This window comes from Leptonotus elevatus, chromosome 9 (assembly GCF_054856555.1).
Source record: "Leptonotus elevatus isolate MCC_2025b chromosome 9, RoL_Lele_1.0, whole genome shotgun sequence".
In the NCBI taxonomy this organism is placed as follows: Eukaryota; Metazoa; Chordata; class Actinopteri; order Syngnathiformes; family Syngnathidae; genus Leptonotus; species Leptonotus elevatus.
The window spans coordinates 6409582-6433817 of record NC_141247.1 but is presented as its reverse complement, the minus strand read 5'-3'; the positions used below and the strand labels follow the sequence as shown (position 1 = coordinate 6433817).

Genomic DNA, 24236 nt, shown 5'->3' with positions numbered 1-24236 from the left:
TAAACTGTGCAAGTGTAGCTAATGTTACATGGATGTGCAGGAGTCGAACCCAATAGTCAAAAATGGTGGATTATTGGAAAAAGAAAACCAAACAAAATTATTGAGAAAAAATCAATTTTTTTCTTGTATGTTCATTCGTAATTATTCTTTAACCAAGCAAAAATATTAGGGATGTTCGATACTTTTTTTTTCTGACCAATACTAGTGCAAGTGTCAGCTCTTGTCACCGATACCAAGCACCAATACCACTAGTACTTTGGATACTTTAAAGAAAGGCCTATATGTCCCAATATAGCATTTTCCTTAAAAACTGCATGAAATTAATGGCAATTCTCTATTCTTCTATACTGGTATTGACCACCGTCGCAAGTACTGATACCTTGAAATAAGGGTGGGTATCGGCTCAATACGAATACCTGGTATCAGTACTCGCCCATCCCTAGAAAATATATTTCATCAGAATACTTGATTATTCGATAGTTGCAGCCCTAATGCAAACCCTTGATGAATATAATTAATTATTAATAAAAATTACAAGTAATATGAGCAAATTTGTTCTTTCAGAAATGCAAATCAAACTGATAGCCCTTCGCATTAATTACTACCAGAGACTTGAAGAGATTACCCCTTGCTCTGCAATTCACTTTGGATTCCCCTTCATGTCACAAAGGTAAACAATGCTACATGTGCTGACCTACACCCCCCCCCCCCCCCCCACACACACACACAAGTAAGCTGCCTTTTAAAAGCGGCAGAGAAACCAGGCTGAATTTGTCCTGGTTGTGTGGAGTGGAGTTGATGTTAGTGAGGCTGGCAGCCATGGATGACTGGCAGCCACGAAGGCTTTGGTCCGCTGACATTATCCAGCCCCTCAAACGTTACACAACAGTGCAGTCGTGTCAGACTGTGTGACCGTGTATGTGCCTGATTTATTTTGTATTTCATGTCCAAACAAAGTATTCATTCATTGCGCCAAAGACAAGCAAGAGGAAGCACTAGCGTTACTGCTCTCTGTGAGAGAATGTGGTAATCTGGGTGGATCTAAACGCTGATCCTCTTTGACTCTCGAAGTGTAAGAGGTCACACCAGGCTTGAGCTGGGAGCACAAATCAGAGCAGATCAAATATTTGGGAGCTAAATTCACCCACAGCAGATTGGAAAGGATCAACGTTTTACCAATGCAGTGAAATATAGATACAAAAAAAATAAAATTAATCCAATTAGCAGTCGGCATATATGTGTGTGTTGGAATGGGGTGAGAAAAACATATGCCAGAGGATTACCGGTACTGTGACACACACTATATTAAGCCTCACAAAAATTGTCAGACATAGATTGGGTCGTTGTCTATTAAAATATTGTGACAGTTGTAGTGCCAAATCTGAAGGCCGTGGAAATGAGCTTCTGGGCTCCAACTGTAGTCTGAGGATGAGGGTGAAGTCCAGAAAACAGTCCAGATGGGTCAGCGGCACATGAGCCAAATCCATCTTTAACCAGGAGGATTAGGGAGTCCTACCTCACAACTGCAAAACCCAATTTCTCTCACACGCACACTCACACACTGCAAAAACTGAAATCTTAGATATATATAGTGTTGCATGTATGAGTGTTTGGTGAGGCACTAATTGGTTGCTATGGATACCTGCACAGATGCGGCTTGTGGAGCAATCAACCAGTCAATTTATAAAGGGCAGTCACAGGTGTGCATGTTAGGGTTTTTGGACCATAGGAAGCCGAACAGTTGTATGAGCTTTTTTAGGTCACGCAACTTTTTTGTTGGTGTTTGTTTTAAGCCTGATCATGTGACGAGGAATAAATAGTTCAAAAACGTACTTTCATGGCGGACCTCATCTTTATACAGTACAACGCGTTTGAAAAAGACTTTAAGATCCGAACCTATGTAGTAATACAAACATTTCCCACATTTTAAGATGACTACTAACCAACATCAAAGGCCATGAACTGGGGAATTTTCTTATTTTAAGAGTTTGCATAATCTAGTAATAAAATAAATGGTAAAAATCCAAGTATGAATACAATCAGACAAAAGTGCAAAGTAGCTCGTGGTTCGTTTCATTATATTTACTAAGCACATTTTTCTTTTTTTGCAGTAACCTACCAGCTCAGTGGTCTAGTAGTAGAGTGTCTAACCTCAGACTGGGAGGTTGTGGGTTCAATTCCTGGCTGGCTCATACTAAATGCTGTGTAAAAAAATAATAATTTAAAATATGGGCTAAGTTGGCTAAATGCATAATTATGTATTTTAAGTAAATAGTTCAATATATTAGACTACAGCTTGAAACAACTGAATATTATTTACAAGACTGCTGTGGTTGATATAGGCCTAGTATTATTTTCTTATTTTTACAAATCTTATGGATACATTTAAGTAAAATGTTCTTGCTCTGTTAACAGATAATTTTGCTTATTTGAAGTCATAATTTTCTTATTTTACCATATTTTTTCTTAAATGTTCTACTGTCCTTTTGGCAGTCCACTGCGTGCAAAAATCACTGCATACATACATACACTCTATCTGCTTACAAACATACAATTTGAGAAAGTGATCTCTGAAACTCTGAAAAGGGTACCTTCAACAATAAAGCTTTATTGATTGCATTCCATTAAAAAAAATGGTTTGTGTCGCTTTCAGTAAGCTGTAATAAAGAGCATTTAATAAGTCTTTTTACAGACTTGTTTATTTTCATGTGGACTGCAGCATTTCAGATGCCAAGTGGGTTTCCCTTATATTAAAGCATATTGATTCTAAAACATTTATGCAACAATGCTCCGCATAACCGCTTTTAGCATATTCTCTGGGGGGATGTTTGGTGCTCTGAAAGCTCGAAGCATCCGCCTGCATATTCCTTCCTGCATCAACTTGCATTTTGCCAAGAAAAGCCAAGAAAGAAACTTAACTAAGTAATTTTTCACTTGCTTTACCAACATCTTACAACTGACTTGGTGTGATGAGTTCATGGTGTGTTAATGGCTTATTATAGAATTGACTGATTGTCATGAAAGGTTCTGAGTTGTCAGGGAAGAGGTTTAGAAAATGGTTCTCGCTCCGCCGTCTTGAAACGTGTGATTATGCAAATGAGCTTCAGCGTCTTCTTTACTGTGCACAGGAAAAGCTGAACTATTAAGACGGAAATGCCAATAATTACAATTACATTTTGTGAGAGTATTTGTCAGACAACTGTGGGGAACATTAAAAGAGAAAAAAAAACGAGCGTGAATTGGGTTTGGGGCACATTGTTATCACAGATGTTCTAGTGCTGTGACTAAAATAAAAAAAACAGTTTCTCTGCTCTCAAAAGAACTCTCACCCACTGAGCTTCTATTTCTTTAGTTCAGCTTACCCGGTGTGAGATCCACTTTCCAATGGTACCAAATGCTCTTTTATGACATTCACTGGTAACACCAGAACAGCTCTCGCTTCAAAATAATAAGTGAAAGGATTGTCATTGCCCAATATGGCTAAGCAAAGATGGGATCTCAGGAAAGAAAGAAAAGACAAAATCCCAATTTTATGACTCCACCTCCCAAGTAATAAAAAAACTAAATCACTATACTAGAAGCACCCCCGTTTTTGTTCCCCTGATTCCTCCCAGCTATTACCAGCTTAGGACACACATAGATCACCCATGATATCAAAGAGCTGCGGGGTATATTCAAACAATTTAGTTGACCCACCATAATCCTCACTGTGGAGCAAAAACAAGTCTGAATACAATAAAAATGTGATTTACTGATCCTTCGTGATCTACGCTATTGTTTTGATTTGCCAGTTTATTAAGAAAGGGAATGAGTGCGGAGAGTCAAAAGAAGAATACTTAACAATACAAAAATAATGCATTTGCAGAAACCACTCTCCAAGTAAACATGGTATAATTGAAAGGAACAAATTACCCTATAAATGCACATAGCTAAATAGTATGGAATATAGAGACACACAAACAATGAATCAACTAATCAAGGTTGGGCTGGATCTCTCTGCTCAGTCTGAATCTTAATTGTACATTTTACCAAGACATTTACAAAAATTCGTATTACTCCATATTTAAGGGAAGACTTACATATTTTGACTTGATCTTTCTGAATGCAATCTTTCTTTACTAACATATAGGGATAGACCGATTATCGGCTAGGCCGATTATCGCTACCGATATTTGGCGTTTTGACAAATATCGGCATCTGCCTTTTTACTAATCCAAAGGCCGATAAAGCTGGCATCTCACTGAGCAATGAATGCTTGCGAACAGCCAATTTTGGGTTTTCATCAGGATTTGTAAGATGTTCACAGACAGTCTTTACTTGTTGCAAAGACATTTTTAATATATTCAGACCATTTTTTTTACTGTCTGCGAAGATCTTTTGAAACATTTTACGAACCCTGACAAAAAAAACAAATTAGCTTACATTCACATGCATTTGTTGCTCAGTGAGATACAGAGAACTTTTCATTGATGGTTTTATTCAAATTTCCATTTTATATAAAAACAAAAAAAATTATGCTGACACCGAGAACTCCCTACGCTTTTTTATTTTTTTAAATAAAACAAAAAATAATGTTGAAATTTTGGAAAACTTTATTTACAGTAGAAAACTTAACACATGACTCTGGAAGCTCCCTACAATTTTTGTTAGATTTGTTTTTAACAAAGCTGTCGATTCTTTATATATTTAAAATTAAAAGGAAAAGTTGTTATGCTAATATTTTATCTTTTACTGCAAAAAAAAAAAAACTTATCGGTCAATCACCACTCACATATGTATATCCTGTACACACACACTCATTTGTTCACCCGTCAATCCAAGGACACTTGGACAATTAACACTCACATTCACACCTATGGATCATTTAAAGACTTTAAATGACCTAAAATGTGTATACGTATGTTAAAGTTATGTTTAAATGACGCTAAATGAAATCAGAGTTTTTCACCATTTGTCCTCCGGTAGCTCCCCCTGCTCTCATTTTGCTTCAATCCACCACTGGTTTTAAACATAAACACAAAAGGCTGTTTAAGTGATTTTGCTGGTGTGCCCTCACATGCTAAATCCATGAAAATCCCTGAAACAAAATCCACAAAAAAATAGCATATGGCTTGAGCATTTGCTGTATGATAAAGATTAAGCAAACAGGGATAAACGGATATTTTTGCACCAGCACTTTTCTAATGCTGATCTTTTGTTATTGTTTTGACAAATAGCATCTAACATGGAGGGCATGTGATTTGACTCAGTGTTTCCTGATACACGCAACATGTTTTGTCAATGTTTACAAAATACCTCATTAGCCAGAATGTAAAACAGATTGTATATTCAATGTTTAACCAATTAATCAGCAGGGGATTTACCCAATTCATTAAATAAGGTAGTGTCAGTGTTCTGTATCTTTGGCATTTAAAACAGTGTATGCTTATTATCCTATTTAAATTGGGCATGGATGCTAGTTCAATGTATTGAGTGCAATGTCCCTGAAGAAAAGCCGCGAAACCGATGCGCGATAAATGGAAAGCAGAAATTATTTAAATCAGAAGTGTGTTTTTCCATCAAAGGAATTCGATTTGTGAATAATCCTTGAACCAAGCACAGGACAATTCCACGACAATCCCACATCCTCAAAGTCACCATCAAACCCGTCCATACAAAGGAACGTTTCAAAGCCGGATGACTTCACAGCTGTAATCACACACATTGAAGACCTTTCCAGCAATCATAATTTTCAATCAGCGCGAAGATGATGATGTAACAAAGGCAGTGGGGTAGACTAACAGAATTACACACTTCGCTGACATAAACAAATGCACACACAGTCGCTTTTATCCGCAGTGCCTAAGACACAAAAAAAGCAATCTTCAAGCGGGATGACGCGTAGTCACAACTGGAAGCTGGGGAACTAAATTATAGCGTGGTTGGCCAAAACATATAAATATCACTTATCCAATGTTTTATACTCACAGGACATATTAATGTATGGCTCTGTAAGCATCAAGTGTGAATGATGAGGTCCTTCACGGTGAGCTTTTGTTTGTTGTTTGTGCGTGTTAGGTGAGATTAGGATGATTCGCCATGATTTGTGGAATATTTTCCTTTTGTGCAGCTAGGTGACCATGAGCATGAAAGGGGTTGCCTGACATCCAGTCACTTCCACAAAGGATCATATTACGGCTTACTTTATGCTGCCTCGCTACTTCACAGGGCTTCCATGACATCCTGACCCAATGTTGCATTGTGTTAGCATTAGGGATGTTCAATACCATTTTTTCCCAGACCGATACCAGTACAAGTACTTTAAAGTAATCATCGATACAATACCAAATATTGATACCGCTAGTACATAATATTCTCCCAAAAAACAATAATTTTAAAGAAAGACCTAAATACCCCAATATACAGTAGCAATGTTCCTTAAAATTACATGAAATTAATGACATTTTTCTATTCTTCTAATTTCTGGTTCCTAATGGTCAAACGGCCACAAGAGGGCAGCTGATACTGCTATCAGCCACCACATCAGAACCGATACTAGGGGTGTCCCAATTTGATATTGATATCGGTCTACATCCAAAATGTCCAATATTAGCACTTATATACAAGCAGTCCTATGTAACCCAAAAATCGGGAATAAAGAGGTCCTATTTTCTCACACCTACTGTTGCTTTGTTCTATGTTTGAATAGTATAACTTCTAACTTCTAAAATCTTCTAACATTTCATACTAGGGCTGGGGTTAAAAAAATGGAATGATCAATGTCGAATAGATTTTCCTTTTCGAGCCTGATATCGATTCATAAAACCATTAATCGAATATTTGAATCTTTTCCCCACAAATTCATAAGAAAAATAGATTTTTTTTGTATCTTACTGTTTTCTGGAAATTTACTGTTCACATTAATTTAAAAGTATTTTCTTACATTTATGAAAGACTTGCACTTTAAGACAATTCAGAATATTTTTAATTAGTATTTACAATTATTGAAATTAGAATTATAAAAATATTTTCGTCTCATCCTTGCTTAAGTCAATGTTTGTGCAACACTTAAGTGATTATAACACGTTACTTTCATTAATAAACTAAATCATTTAACCAGTTACTGCCTCTTTAAAATTAAATTTGGAATTTAATGTTTGTAGAGTTTGTATAATGTCATTGATATTTGACAAGAATTGATGAATCGGGAAAAAAATGTAAATCAAATTGAACTTAACTCTTGCGAATCAAAATGTTATCAATTGAGGAAATTAGAATCCATACCCAGCCCTAATACTAATAAATCAATAAAAGCATTTATCATTCCTGCCTATATCATATCGACTGATATCGGACAATAATCTAGCTGCGGAATCTGTATCGTATTGGAAGTAAAAAAGTTGCACCTAACAGAGTCCTTAAAACAAGGCTGGTATCGGCACCAATACTGAGACCTGGTATCGGTACTCGCCCATCCCTAGTTAGTATTAATGCATAACATTGTCATTGGTAACATCACTTGCAACGAGGGATGTTCGATAACCACTTTTTTTCAGATAATTTAGACAGACAGATAACTTTAAAAAAAAAAATCGATGTATCCCAAATCCCAATTTTACCTTAAAATCACATGAAATCAATGGTCATTTTCTATTCTTCTAATTTCTACTTCCTGATCATAAAAGCGCCACAGGAGGGCGTCCAAAACTTGTATCCTGAAATAAAACCGGTTATCGGTCCAATATTGATACCTGGTATGGGTACTCGCCGTCCCTAATGCCAGTTGAGCTGTGAACTGATTGAACACATCAATAATCTCTCCACAGACAGAAAGATAGATGGATAGTCTGTTGCAGCTGCAGCAAACATATGGAGCAAGTCCCTGTTTCCCCCTGTGCTTATTAAGACATTACAGCTCTTTACACCTAGCTGCACTAATCCTATAGCCTTATGCTTACTCGTACCGCAGCCAAGTGGCATTACAGAGCGGCTTTCTCCTTCATCCCCCTCGTACTATCGTACCTCTTTGTGTGTGAGCATCTGTGACTATGATGAATGGACAAAGCGAAAGACGAGAGGAGGTGAATGTGAGACATTGCACAAGTGAGGTCACCGAGGATAGAAAAAGCGGAGCGCAGGAACAAGGTACGAGGAGGGGGCGGAAACGTGCAGGAAGGATTGCACACAAATACACAAATTGCATTTAAAAGCAACTACATGCACTCTTCTGCCCCTGTGTTTATGTCCTTCTTAGGCATGTGTGTGTGCGTATGCGTGTTCGTGTGTGTGCAAGGCCGAGGTAGGTTAAACTTGTACTCCCGAAGTGTTCCCAGAAGAGATTAATCATCCTGTGCTAGAATGCAGCATCTTGGTCATAAATCATCACCTGACCCCCCTCGCTCTGTTGCTGCCACACGTCGCCGGGAAGTCGGGGTAAAAGGAGTGTCATTCTATTACCACGGTGAACAAACAAATTCTTTGATTGATACAGTATGTGAAAGGCAGCAAATCAAGGTAATTAGCATGTGTGAGTTGATTTAAATGATCTATCAAATGTACAGTTCGAGGTCTTTGACAGGATAAAACCAAAAAAACGTGGGCAGCTCGTTTCTAAGAAATTCGTAAAAGATTAGTGCTCAAGTAGGCTTGGTAACCCTACAGAATTTTTCATTGGGTACGCATTTGTGCTGTAGCATCTATACCTTCAAAATTATTCCTTGTAAAGCAAAAATTGTTCAATAAAATTGTGTTACTTTAATAGCCCATTGAACAATTCAATGTCAATATGTCAAGTGAAACTTTAGGTCACTACAGTGACAATAAGGACAGTAATTGCAGTCAAAAGCATTTGACTTGCTTGGGGCCAACACAATTGACCATTAAATGAAATACCAAACCAGTTCATAAAAGTAATTGTGTGACATTAGATCTTAGTCTTAGCTTCTGGGCTTTCTAATTGTTCCCTATGTGCTCGTCAACTCCCTCCCAGCCGGGATCCATTGTTTTGAAAGACAAATTGTTTCGAATATTGCCATTGTCTAAATGTTTCTGGTCTAACAGTTAAAACCCGTAAGTCTATTCTTTATGTATTAAGCCCTATTTTTCCTCATTTGCCTAAATCATTGAATATTCAAATATTATGAATACCTGAATAGTGTGTCCCATTATCATTGAAATTAACAAGCCCAGATCTACTCAAGTGGTTGCTGAAGAAGCTATTAATTATTACACATTGTTTAAAAAAATAATTTGTGTAGTTACATACATTTACTAAAGTGGTTTGTATTTCAGGGGGCGTAAAGTAAAAAAAAATATATATATATATCTTTACAATAATATGTTCTATGCGCCCTCACTAGTCTTAACGCTGCATTGTGATTTTGACCATTAGCAGCAAAATCCACCTGCTTTTATCCATCTCAGGAGGCGGCCATTTTGCCAAATCCCGTTGACTGGAAATGACATCACAAGCCTAAGGGCTCAGCTTGCAAACCTCACATATCAAACCCAGAAAAAAAGGTGAGCCGCGACGATCGTTACCTGAGCCCTATGCAGACATAAAAAATTTAATGAAATGTAAATATTTGCTTTGCAAATCAATGTATCGTGTGTGGCCCTTTTTTTCTGGCACTCCAAATTTTTTAAAATAGGAGCTATTGTGCTCCTAGTAAAGAATGTTAGTCTGGAGCCCTGGTTAAGAAAATTTACATGTTTTATAAACATGTATTTATGTTCCATCTGAAATAAAAAAAAACAACAACAACATACAGTAACTGCATTTGTGTATTAGAGTAAAGCTGTTTGTTTGTCCACGTTATAAATCAGAGAGGCATACTTTTATTTTTTCACTATTTCACTTCCGCAGCAGTAACTGCGATGACGGTAACATACTGTATCCTGTTCTGTATTTCCGTCTGCTACATCAATGTTGAAGGGCAGGTGAATTCAGTGGACACGCCCCTTCTATTGATGAAGCTTTTACACCTTCTTGCCACGACAGTAATGTTCATGCTGCAATTCAGCCAGAAATAAAATGTCTGTTCTCCCGGCTATGTTCAAGTGCAGGAAATTGATTCTTTAATACAAATTCAACAGCCAAGTTTCATTACGTTTCTGAGCTTATTCTCTTTCCCTTGCGGAGCGGAAAAATATCACAGTTTATTAAATTACTTTTCTGAAAAGTCTCAGGGGATGCCATCTTAACTCCCGCCCTCTTTCACAAGTCCATTTTAGACTGTAACTCGGCATGTGTGCTTAGAAAAGCAGGCAGAGAGAAGGAGCGAGTGCATGTAACCGAAGCATGGGAAGCACACTACATTTTCTAAATTCAATGGCTGCCAAAGACTTTGTGGTAATTCCATTGAATGCAGAAGGGAACTGAATGATCCCATAAATCAAGGTAGAGGGAGAGTTTGCATACAATAACTGGCATGGCTGCTGTAATTTGAAATTGCAAATGAAGAACGTGTGTACATATGCATGCATGGTTGGCTACAGTGTGATGTGTTCATGGCTAAAAGGGGTAGATTCCTCCATGGATGCCCCAGCCTGTTCAGTTGCACAGCTTTGTGCTTTTTAACGCTGCCTCCAAAGCACATTTAGAAATTAGTTTTGTTCCGATCCCGTTTTTTGGCCCCCGATACCGACTCCGACACCCAGTTTAAACAGTATCGGAACAACACTATTAGAAATGCAGTGAGACTTGGGCTGTGTAATTAATCTAAATTCAATTACAATTTCAATTATTACACTCAACAATCAGCATAATTGTAAAAAAAAGATTATTAATGCAAATTTTTGAGTTTAAATTTATAAATGTTCACCTTTTTACAATTTTAAAATAACAAATTTAATAAATTTTGTTTCATCCAAAAATAACTTGCATAATTATAGTGTTTCAAAGAATTGTATTTGTCTTAATATTTTTTGTTTTTACGTTTAAACTTTTTCTTGTTTTGTACCAAAAAATAAATGATCGTCCTACTGCACAGTGCACAAGCTGCACTCCAACTTTAGGTTTTTGCCAACATAAAAAAATAAATATATATTATTATAAATATATGATATTATAAATTTTGTTTGGTCCAAAGGGAACTTACATAATTATAGTTTTTCTATTTTTTAATTGGTCTTAATATTTTTAAATGCTCAAACATTTTCTTGTTTTGTACCAGAAAATAAATATTTGAATAATCGTGATTTCAATTATTGACAAAATAAGCGTGATTATTATTATTATTTCCATAATCGAGCAGCCCTAAGTGAGACCAAGGTTGCCGATGGCAGACCAATAAGATTATGCAGCGAGTCGGGACTGAGACCAAAACATTACCAACAGTACAGTGAAAGTGTGCATTCTAATATGTTTGTCTTCAACAAATTGATTGAATTGTTTGTCAATAATAAAAATACAAAAAAAAGAAGACTGATTGATAGTGTAATTGTATAATTTTTTTTTAGACATAGGTCCTAAAAAGTATCTAGGCAAGGTCAACATACCATAGTATCTAGCTGCCATGCAAAATGAAAAATGATTGACATTTTTCTTTATTGCTAAGCCATTAAAATGAACATCATACATACCTGGCACAAATCTGAGACATTATTCATGAGTTCCTATGCTAGAAAGCACATTCTGTAGCTTGGAGACGCTACACTACTTAACAAGAACTGCTGCAGCAAGCTCACAAAGAGCCAGAGGCATCTGAGGAGCTTGAGTTAAAACCAGTCAGTCAGTTGACAGACAGACGTACAGTCGTAACTATCATTGCTAATATCATCCTGCTGTGCCATCATTTGAATTTCAAAACCACCCAGGATCCAGAAGCGGAGTCATCCAAGATGTTAACTGCTGTCAGAAAGCTTTACTTTTTGGAAAACCTTGCTAATATCGGGTGTCAGGAGCCGCACATGTTTATGAACACACACAAGCACACAAATTACTTAAGTTGTCTGAGCTACATAATGAGCCACCCTATAGAAATCATATGAGGAATTTACAGTTTGTTGCTCAAAAAGGTTACAAACATGAGGCATAGAGAAAGATGGCATTCATGAACTTTAGATTTAAATGTAAAGTCACAGTAAAGCACATTAAATACTGGAACAATTTGTCTTAGAGTCCTCACATTCCAGATTTAAAAAATAAATCCGATGTCTGGAATTTTTTACTCATTATGTTATTAACTTTGAAATTAATGTAGTAAGGTGGTTGGTGCCTGTCGGGGCGGCAATCCTCGAACCCGCTGGTGGACACCAGCGGTAAGGGATGCCGTCAAGCTGAAGAAGGAGTCCTATTGGGCCTTTTTGGCCTGTGGGACTCCGGAGGCTGCTGACAGGTACCGGCTGGCCAAGCGGAATGCGGCTTCGGTGGTCGCTGAGGCAAAAACTCGGACATGGGAGGAGTTCGGTGAGGCCATGGAGAACGACTTCCGGACGGCTTCGAGGAAATTCTGGTCCACCATCCGGCGTCTCAGGAGGGGAAAGCAGTGCGCCATTAACACTGTGTATAGTGGAGATGGGGTGCTGTTGACCTCGACTTGGGACGTCGTGAATCGGTGGGGAGAATACTTCGAAGACCTCCTCAATTCCACCAACACGCCTTCCTTTGAGGAAGCAGGGTCTGGGGACTCTGAGGTGGGCCCCCCTATCTCTGGGGTCGAAGTCACTGAAGTGGTTGGAAAGCTTCTCGGTGGCAGGGCCTCGGGGGTGGATGAGGTTCGGCCGGAGTTCCTAAAGGCTCTGGATGTAGTGGGGCTGTCGTGGTTGACACGTCTCTACAACATCGCGTGGACATCAGGGACAGTGCCTCTGGATTGGTCCCCCTTCTTTTTAAGAAGGGGGACCGAAGGATGTGTTCCAACTTTAGAGGGATCACACTCCTCAGCCTCCCAGGTAAGGTCTATTCGGGGGTGCTGCAGAGGAGGATCCGTCGGGAAGTTGAATCTCGGATTCAGGAGGAGCAGTGTGGTTTTCGTCCCGGCCGTGGAACAGTGGACCAGCTCTACACCCTCAGCAGGATCCTTGAGGGTGCGTGGGAGTTCGCCCAACCAGTCCACATGTGTTTTGTGGACTTGGAGAAGGCGTTTGACCGTGTCCCTCGGGGAGTCCTGTGGGGGGTGCTTCGGGAGTATGGGGTACCGGGCCCCCTGATACGGGCTATTCGGTCCCTGTACGACCGATGTCAGAGTTTGGTCCGCATTGCCGGCAGTAAGTCAAATTCGTTTCCTGTGAGGGTCGGACTCCGCCAAGGTTGCCCTTTGTCACCGATTCTGTTCGTAATTTTTATGGACAGAATTTCTAGGCGCAGCCGGAGTGTCGAGGGGGTCCGGTTTGGTGGCCTCAACATTGCATCTCTGCTTTTTGCAGATGATGTGGTGCTGCTGGCTTCTTCAAGCCGTGATCTCCAGCTCTCGCTGGAGCGGTTTGCAGCCGAGTGTGAAGTGGTTGGGATGAGGATCAGCACCTCCAAATCCGAGACCATGGTCCTCAGTCGGAAAAGGGTGGAGTGCTCTCTGCGGGTCGGGGATGAGGTCCTGCCCCAAGTGGAGGAGTTCAAGTATCTTGGGGTCTTGTTCACGAGTGAGGGTAGGTTAGAGCGGGAGATCGACAGACGGATCGGTGCAGCGTCTGCAGTGATGCGGACGCTGTATCGGTCCGTTGTGGTGAAGAAGGAGCTGAGCCGAAAGGCTAAGCTCTCGATTTACCGGTCGATCTACGTTCCTGTCCTCACCTATGGTCACGAGCTGTGGGTCGTGACCGAAAGAACGAGATCCCGGATACAAGCGGCCGAAATGAGTTTCCTCCGCAGGGTAGCCGGGCTCTCCCTTAGAGATAGGGTGAGAAGCTCGGTCATTCGGGAGGGACTCAGCGTCGAGCCGCTACTCCTCCACGTTGAGAGGAACCAGTTGAGGTGGCTGGGGCATCTGGTTCGGATGCCTCCTGGGCGCCTCCCTGGGGAGGTGTTCCGGGCATGTCCTACCGGCAGGAGGCCCCGGGGACGACCCAGGACACGCTGGAGAGACTACGTCTCACGGCTGGCCTGGGAACGCCTTGGGATCCCATCGGAGGAGCTGGCTGAAGTGGCTAGGGAGAGGGAAGTCTGGGCTTCCCTGCTAAAGCTGCTGACCCGCGACCCGACCCCGGATAAGCGGAATTGAAGACGGAATTAATGTAGTAATTTGTCTTGATTATCTTTTTTAAGAATCAGCATTCCAATACAGTGATATTGTGGGATCTTTTCTGGCAGGATGGTTCACATTATGTCTCTTCCTACTTCAACAAAGTTAATCGGCAATCAACCCAAGTTGGCTCCAAGAACAAGTACATATGTGCACACACACAACACGCACACAAAGCACAGTCCATGAAAAAAAATGAAAAAAAAGAAACTCAAGTAATGTAGAAAACCTAAATAAAAAGGGCTTAAGCATATGAAAAATTAAATGCAAGGAATTAAGATTCACTGATTGTCACACCCACCTAAATGGGGCTAAATACATTCTCCGCATTTGACCCATCCCCTGAGGGAGCGGTGAGCAGCAGCAGCGGCCTCGATCGGGAATCATTTGGTGATCTAACCCCCCAATTCCAACCCTTAATGCTGAGTGCAAAGCAGCGAGGCAAATGGGTCCCATTTTTCAAGTCTTTGGTATGACCCGGCCAGGGATTGAACCCATGACCTCCCAGTCTCAGGGTGGACACTCTACCACTAGGCCACTGAGCTAAGCACATGTACATAAATGTACTAATTTGTGCATCCTTGCAAATAATAATTTACTCCGAGCAAATATTGTTTGTTTTTTAATTGATTAAGTATACACTAGTGACATACGGTGACATTATTGCAGGTGAGACATTAATATTTCAATCAGATTTACATATGTATTAGCCAGAGTGACATATTTGCCATTAAATTAGCATTAGCTAGACAAAAAAAAAATGTCATAAATAGCATTCATTCTATACAAATACTTGGGCAGTTCAAAGTCTAGTTTGCAATTTAGATTTTGGATTATTTGTTTCATAGTTTGATGTAATTTTAGGTCAAATTTAAAAAAAATTTTTGTAGAAGTCCCAACTTTCTTCTTTAAGATTCAAAAGTCCATCCATCTAAAATAAAAAAAATTTAATGGAAAGAAAGTCTATTTTGATCAGTCCTATTCCAAGAGAATATTTAGCTGTTTGTTTTGTTAAGAGAGAGCGATTGTTGTGGCTGGCACAGTGAGCACAAGATGAAAGTAACTTCGGTTCCAGTATAGCATGCCAGTGAAGGCAGAATACTGCCACACAGCAAGTCGGGATCACAAAATGAGACGACGAGATTGAAGACATCACAACGTTTTCCAGCTTCCCAAAACAACATTTACAGTGCCTCGCAATGTTTTACATTGTATCACAAAGGGCACTTTTGCTAAACAAAACATGCAACAATGGATGGATGGCAAACTTGTTAACCCAGAGAAGAGATGATTCTGACAATCTTATACCACAAAATGCCCTTTCAAAACTAACACCACATAAACAACACCTTTACTCCACACACTCCGCACCTATCTTTTCTCTAAAGCGCTGGGTTCTTAGTTAACCAGTTGTGACACAAGGTTATTTCTCCTTCCATTACCACAACGATGTGTACCAAATAATAAGATGCTTCGGGGGTAATGTAATGTCTGTGCCGCACAAGTCTTAAATGTTATTCAAAATTTAGCTGATGAAATAGCATCTATGCCATCAACTCCAGTTACCAATGAGGCACTGAACACCTGCCTCAGGCTTAAAATGGATCACAATCAACAACAACAAAACAACAGAGGATTTCGGATGTAGGTGAAGCAGACTGCTCTGAATGAATCAGGTTTTTTTTTTCCCCAAATTTTCCACAACATACAAACGTCTAAACTTAAAATGGACTCTATTATAGATGTGGCCTAGGAAAGATACTAGGAATGATGTAACTGTTTCATTGGTTAATCATATACAAATACATTTTATTTTGTGAAATTTACTGCGCATTAATTATATCTTAAAGCAATTAAGTACGGCAGTGCTGTGACCAGCTGTGGTGTTGTTCATAAAACACCATAAAAAAAAAAGAAGTAAATTACATCAAGGAAGAGCTTTGCTATAGGACAAATGGGTAGCATTACTCTAGTCTGCTAGCATTGGAACAGTACTTCTGAGAATTCACATAAAGATATTCCATTCCCATAAAAAATATAATTTAAAGTTGCTTCACTGATCATTAAATTTATCCAGAATCGATTACATTTTACGCTATAAAGAATGTCCACGCTTTTTAGTCAAGCAACCTAAAGGCCTCTATAGACCAATCTGATGTGGGACGTCAGGAATTAAATGTCCAGGTGTTGGTATGTGCCGTCTAATTAATGTATAAAATTACAGCGGCGATGTTGAAGCCATTGGAGGACATCTTGGGGGGGTTTCGGTAGATTCGACATGTTAAATAAGCGTCGGAAGGTCGTGACATTTTATCACTCTGATTGGCTGTTAGCTAGCGAATCAGCGCACGGGGCAAGAACAGGAAGTAATGAATGCAGATAAACAGGAAGTAATGGAAAGCCTTTACAATTTCACTCATTTTGCACATCTTCACCCTACGTATTTGGACGTATACACTAGGGGTGGGGAAAAAATCGATATTGCAATATATTGTTGTGCTCTCTGTTGCAATAAATATATCGATACTCTAACGGCAGTATCGATATTTCATGACGGCACACCAGCGCAAAGCACATAATGGATTTTCCCCGTCATTCAGACATGTCTATGAAGCTGGAAAAATACTCAACGTAACACGCCGCCTACACCAAGGCTAACTTCAAAAAGAAAGCTTTCCCAACCAATACATTGATGCCAATGCAATTGCCTTGGTGGGCTTTTACTATAAAGTGATGATGTGACCGCCAGCTTGACTTCCTTTTTGGACGTGTTGGCTTACATATCGAAATTTTTATTTAAATGACATATTTTCTACCAACATTTTGCCCTAAGTTGGTTGGCAGGGTTCAGGGTGTACACTAGTGTACACCGCCTACTGCCCGAAGCCAGCTGGGATAGGTAGTGATGGCAAAATGAAGCTTCATGAAGCACTTGTATATATGACTTATATGTCATTTAAATAAAAATTTCGATATGTAAGCCAACACGTCCAAAAAGGAAGTCAAGCTGGCAAGCTTCATTTTGCCATCACTAGGGATAGGCTCAGCTATCGTGTATCGATATGTTATCGTTATCGTAACCACATATCATCACGTATTGAATCGTGAGATACCTGTATCGTCCCACCACTAGTATACACTGATCTGCATATATGACTGGATAGTTGATAGACCATACACACGCCCGTGGAAGACATTGAAGCCACAGGGCAGCCATCTTACCACTCCCCGTCTCGCGAGCAGACTACTGTACATACTATACCTAGACGTACAGATTAGACATCTACAGCTCTTAGGCTCTTAGTATAAGGACAGGGGTGGTTTGCAGGGTGGTTTGCGGGGTCCTCACTATTTTTTTAACAAGTGGACGGTATGGGCTGCTTTGAAGACCCCATTTTCTTTTATCGCTCAGTTCCTTAGACCCCTTTATTAGATTTGGCAGAGGCATATTTTGTTGAATTACAGTTATAATTATTTAATTAAAAAAATATACAAGTTTCCTCTTGTAAACATCATAAACATATAATGTATACATGTATTTAAGGCAAGTTGTAAAATGTCTGAAGTCCTTTTGTTTATGTTTAACAAATGTAAAATTGCAAATGTCAAAAGTCTTAAATGTTCTTTTATATATATATATATATATATATATATATATATATATATATATATATATACACACACAGATCAGTGGACGTATAATGTCCGTCTGGACAGGAGACCAATAAGATGATTCCATCACTATGGTTCAAGATAGACCAGCATTGTATTACATTACCGTTAAAGGGTATGTCAATCAAGTGATAAAAGCCAAACTATGGCAAGACATCGAGACGCAACTGTATATACCAGTTAGGCTTTACTTTTACATTACACAATACGAGTGTGAATTGTAAAAAAGATAGAGGTAGCTATGCATGTTTACGTTTTTATGTCCGCCCCCATTTTACAGTGAGGGATAGTGATTACCGCCGCTGATGGTATGGACCAACATTACAAAGTACTTCTCTCGCATGTGCAGAAGGTACTAAATAGTTATGCATAGGCGCCTGTTTGTTGTGGTGTGTATTTCCGGCGTGATGCGCCAACGCCACAAGCGGTAGGCATCGGTCAGATTTGGCTGACGTCGGATCGGTGTACCAAGGCGTTAACATAGGCTGATATACTAATATCAAGTAAAGTCATCATCTCATTTCACATTTTTGGGCACATAAAACAAAGTTACCAATTAAGGGTTAATTACTGTAGTTGAAGTAATTATAACTGCATGTATTGCCATAATTGGCACCATTGTGCCTTTTTTAAATGTAAGAGAGACATCTGACTGTAATTTGGCAGTATCACAACACTGGCTGTGCAACAAACATTCAACCCACTATGTCGGTTCATTATCTAACTCTGAATTGGTTTGGAAGGACAAACTGTTAACTGGGCTCTCAGTACCAACGTGGGTCATGCCTAGTGTGAAAACGGCATTAGTGAAATTAGACCCAGGAGATTTTTAATGCTCTTTTCCATCTGTTTGCCCGTGTGATTGTTAAGTATCTACGCAGCCAAGTACAAGACACAGCACAATGTCACACTGGATAAAACAGCCCCTGAAGAAGGCACATTGTCCCAAGAGTGTGTTTATTTGATGTGTGCCTATTTATGTGCATACAGTGTATACTGACGTGCTTATGCATTAGGGTTATTGTGTGAAGCTTCGCTCTCTAATCCCCTAATCTGCTGAACCCTGGAAATCACTGCAGTCATCTGTCAGCCAGGTCAGAAGAGGGCTCAACACTTAACCACATACACACACAAACACACACATTAACACACGCACAGTGAGAGTAATTTAGTCAACAGGGTCAACCTCATTCAGTCTAATAAAGATTGATGCTCCTCTGTCCAAACCTCACAGGTGTTGTAGTAAAATGTAGACATACGTAACCCAAATAGAGGCAGTGAGAGCAGGCAGGGAGAAGTAGAGATTCACTCCAATTATTCTCAGCAGTAAATTAAAAACTGCACAGTCCTGTGCAGTCAAAAATAGTGTGTATATTAAAGTTGATCTGCAAAATCCATTCCTGGAAGATTGAATTGGAGATTTCATTTGGGTCTCAAAAGAAATTCACAAGCATTTCTTCTAGGATTGTTTCACACAAAATGTCTCCACGGGCTCAATTTGTTTATTTAGTTTGATTATTTAGTCTTTGAGTGTATGTGTCGTTATTGTCAGTTTGTGTGTTCAGGTCAGCATTAGGGCGCGTTTCAATTTACACACGTGCTCCCTATTCACACGTGAGACATTGTAACACTAACAAACAGAGATGGGAAGTAACGTTACTGTACTTGTGTTGTTATTTTCAGTACTTTCACTACTTTTTACATTTATCTGTTACATTTTAACATGAAAATCTGTACTTTTTACTCGATACACTATCAAAACATGGTTGTTGCTTTTGTTTTTAAATGCATGAAAACGATTAAAATATTTGACCCGGAAGAAAAGCCAGCCATCAATGTCTCCTGGCTCCCCATCAATGTCTCCTGGCTCCGCCAATCATACGAAGCGTTACACACGGCCCCCGACATCCCAACATATGATTGGCTCTACGACACGCTATTATCACATGACGTGCAATTGGCTAGTAAATAGGAGGGCAATGTGCGCCGCCACTACAGAGAATAATTTGAACTTGATAAGAACGCTGCAGACTCAACTGCCAGCCAACAACATGAAAGAAGGTTCAATCATGTCAGTGAGGAGTGGACCAGCAACATGAGCGAGTGATACTCAACACCAGAGGTGTCAAATCCAGGTCCAGAAAGTAAAAACTCTGCCACAGTTTGGCTTTAGCCCCAGGTGCTAGCTAGCTAGCTCCCCAGGTGCTCGTTTACCTGCTTGTTTATTTTTCAAATTGACAGAGGAAGAAACATCTGGTAAAAATACTTTTTACTTCTACTCATCAAGCACATTTCAGAGCCAACACTTTTTTACTTTTACTTGAGTAATTATTTGAGTGAGTACTTTTACTTTTAGCAAAGTAGTTTTTTACAGAAGCAATTGTACTTTTACTCAAGTAAAGAATGCCAGTACTTTCCCTATCTCTGTTACAAGTCACATGACCGTGCAGAGGGAAAATAACTCCCTGTGCACAATTTGGACATTTTCACTTAGGGGTGTACTCACTTTTGTTGCCAGGTGTTTAGCTTTTAACTCATTTACTGCCAGCCCAGTTCAAATTGATTTTTAACTTATATAGCTGTCAATGGCAGTGCATAAGTTCATATTTACGATTGTTAATGAATAAAGCTTATTATCATTTAGGTCAGGTTTGTTATTTTTAAGAAGCAGGTCTCTAAAAGGAGGATTAGAAAATACTGATCAACATGGGGATGGCAGGCAGCTAAGCTTATGGCACATAAGGTCCGGCAAGGACACAGACGCTGAGAACCTCTAATGCTCTGATGCTTGCGTTGGTTCAAAACCTCTAAGGTCTGTCTGTTTATATATATATACCCACACGCACACACGCATACGTCTTAGTGTGTGTGGGTGGATTGATGGGTATGTGCCAAATAGGACGCCCTGAGGGTTTGTCTGGAGCTTGTGGTTGACATGGCCTGGTGCTGTCCAGTGTGCTCCTATTAGTGCTCACACATATGCAAACACATACACACGCTCACACAAACACATAATGATGAGTGCCAAGTGCTTGAGCAGTACAAGTGAGTATATAGTCCATTCAAAAACAGATATATCTCAACCAAATTGCTTCCTTCGGTCTAATGCAGACTGCAGCTGGGCTGTAGCTTTCAATGTCGTTAACAATGTAGCTCGTGAATGTTCTGTTTGTGGTGAGTCAAAAAATGAAAGTATATTTACATATACTTTGTACTTAAAATGATCACTGCATATATCACTGATCACCTACCCCCCCCATGTAGTATCATTTGCAGTACTGTAATTGGATCACCAAGTTTTGGGTGCTACGTAGGTACTTAACTACGGCTTAAATTAAATAGCACATTATATACATTGTGGTTGCTTTGGATTGACTACTAAGAGAAAAACAACTATTGGAGTGTGGTAAATATCCACTTTTTTACATCCTGTCCGGCCATCCATTTTTATTTTATTTTTTTTTAATATATGAATTCATTAAATGATCCAGTTTTTATTGTGCGACATTTGAGACATGGAGTACATCGTGTTGCCGCGATTGGTAGACCACAGATTGCTCCCAAGTCGATCACAAGGGGTGTAGGAAAAAAGAAAGGCGTGTTTTACATGTGTGTGTTTTATTGCTATATATTATTATGCTGTTGTTGTTTTTTAAGAAAAAAGTAGGTCAGCATTTTACATACCTCACTTTCTAAGCATTCAAATAAGGTTCTGAGCAAAGTCGGCAGCCCATAACTTTAGCTCACTGGGAGCATTCCGAGTCGCTAAACTGGACGGCACGGGTTTGAGCCTGGCTTTCCCCATTTAAAAAGAAAAAAAACGGTCAATCACTGGAGCATAAATGGTTGGGCTTACAAATGTATGTCATTAATCATTTATTTGTCAAGTAAGATTAAAAAAAAATCAAAACAGAGTTATGTTTTTTTGTTTTATTTTCAACCCATAGTTTACAGATGAGGAATACGTTCAAATCAAAATGTGAGTATCTTGAGCCGGGGCAATCTGTCCTCTTTTTTGGAAATCAAAATATGGCCACCCTATATTTGATCACTGTGTCTGTCAAGCAAACTCAGTTCAGTGAAGGTTTGGTTGTTATGGTTACATACTTTTTAGAGGACATGCAGGTTGACACACTAGAATGTTCAAATGTCTGAATCATAAAATGAACCGTTAATGAATACTTGGTGTTTTGAGACAAAACTATATGAACAAAACCTATGACTGCTTAGACTACTACTTAATATTTGCACACTGGAAAAACTTGTGAGCTGTTCCAGAATAGAATAAAGAGTGATAAATACATGTGCAAATATGAAAATACAAATGTGGCCATGCAGAGACGCAAAAGTGAATCTCATGCAGGTTGGGGGTGGGGGGCTTGTGAGGGGTCCCAGTAATGACAGGTCAAGCATCAAATCAAAGCCCACTGGTTTATATGTCACAATGACACAGTAGCATCTTTATTGGGTGCAGGCACTGAGAGAGATGAGGATGCCTTTTACATTATGACAGATATTTATAATAAACCTTGACCTTTAAATACATTAGACAATACACAGTCAGGATATCTGTGATTAAAAGACTTGGGTTTTTTCTTTACTTATTTGATGGTATTTTGTACAGTACGGCACGCGTGATGGCACTCGTGCATGTTTGCAGCCTCGTGTATACCTGCCTTAAAAAATACCTCTACTCAAGAAAAACGGCACACACAGAGCAGCAGCGCGTACAAGCAAAAGCATCACGCAAGGTCGGGCCATTGTCAGCTAAGTGCAGTCTCTCCCCACTCATGACCGTGAATATTATTCCATGAAAGGCACCTCAATGTCATGACACTGCGCTGCTCTACCCACGCACTTTGACACAAGACCGCATCCGCGCATCGCATGAGCTACGAGCATCCACAGATGAACACAAGCAATCATCGTAAGCGTCTTTGCTATATTTTAAAACATCACGTACCTGTCTTCCAGAGAGGTGCACCGTTCAGCGCATAATCCTCCTTCTTCGATTTGCAACTTTTCTTTTCTTGGAGCCCAACAAAAACGGTTTAACACGTGTATTTTAGTGCATACTTTTCTTGCCTTGCTGATCCTAATAAGGCGCTACAGTATGCGGACAAGCTGCGGTAGAAGGTGGCCAAAAAACCTCACGCGCAACATCTTAGCATACGCGGGACTCAAACGGAGCAATCCATCCGGTGTCAAAGCAGGTAGTAGGAAGAGAAAAAAAGAGAGAGCTAACTTTACGAGGTGGCCACACAGCTGCCACACGCAGCAGTGTGCAAACGTCGAGTCTCCGCTAAAGAGAACGAGTCAGACACGCTGTCGGACATACTGTGAGGAGACATCAACAAACGGCAATGACCGTGCTCGTGAGCGCGCGTTCACGGTCGAGCCAGTGGTCATTATTATCAGGCGACAGGCGTTAATCCACCGTGTACTGTTGTGCAGCAGCATCCTTGCAAGAAAGCGGGCATGTGCAATTGAAACGATTCAATTTAGGTTGCTGTGTTATTCTGATGGACTTCAGCATGCAAATCACGATTTGATCTTCCTTCAACAACTGGGAGTGTATATTTACAAAAAAAACAACGTCGTTTAAAATTTAAGTTATGTTATTGGTTTGTCATAATATAACGAAATACAATATCAAAATAGAAATCCCCCCCAAAAAAGAATAAATAAACTGGTCACTTCATTGAATACACCTGCACAATATCATGAGATGTGGGTTGTTGTTGTTTTTGATTGACATCCTTTCACAGCTATTTTGTAGTTTCTAACATACTTTTTTTAATACTGTAGTTGCAGTTGTTCCCTGGCATATCACATAAGGAAAAAATAATACTGTTACTGTATTAGAAAACACTTCTCAGAGTGATGCAGTGCAGACTAGACCTTCTGCAGACTATAACATCCATCCCTCCAGACATTCTCTATACCACTTAATCCTCACTTGGGTCGGGGGTGTGCTGGATCCTACCCCAGCGGGAATAGCATACAGAGACCGAGAGGGGCCTCCCCTGGTAGATACCAACACCATTTCGGATTTTTCTTAATATAGAGTGTGTGTGTGTGTGTGTGTGTGTGTGTGTGTGTGTGTGTGTGTGTGTGTGTGTGTGTGTGTGTGTGTGTGTGTGTGTGTGTGTGTGTGTGTGTGTGTGTGTGTGTGTGTGTGTGTGTGTGTGTGTGTGTGTGTGTGTGTGTGTGTGTGAGTGAGAACGAAACTGAATGAGAGAGTATGTAAGTATAATGCTAACGTTAGCTTGGTTCAATTGAAAGTAGGCTACAACCAATAGCAGCTAGGAACATATATGCTAATTTCCTCGCTTACCATTCTCCAGGTTGGCTCTGTTTTTCACATAGCTCCTGTATTGGTAGCAGGGCTTATCAAAAAATTAT

The 24236-nt window shown here is 39.7% G+C and overlaps 1 protein-coding gene across 1 annotated transcript in view; it reads right to left on the bottom strand.

The window, feature by feature from the left end:
• Nucleotides 1–23210, bottom strand: part of LOC147168211 (teneurin-2-like) — a 277180-nt gene extending 253970 nt beyond the window's left edge. Inside the window, exon 1 of the mRNA XM_086085533.1 lies at nt 22795–23210. The gene's annotated coding sequence lies outside the window, so the exon portion shown is untranslated. The remainder of the gene's footprint in view (nt 1–22794) is intronic.
• Between the last annotated feature and the right edge of the window lie 1026 nt (nt 23211–24236).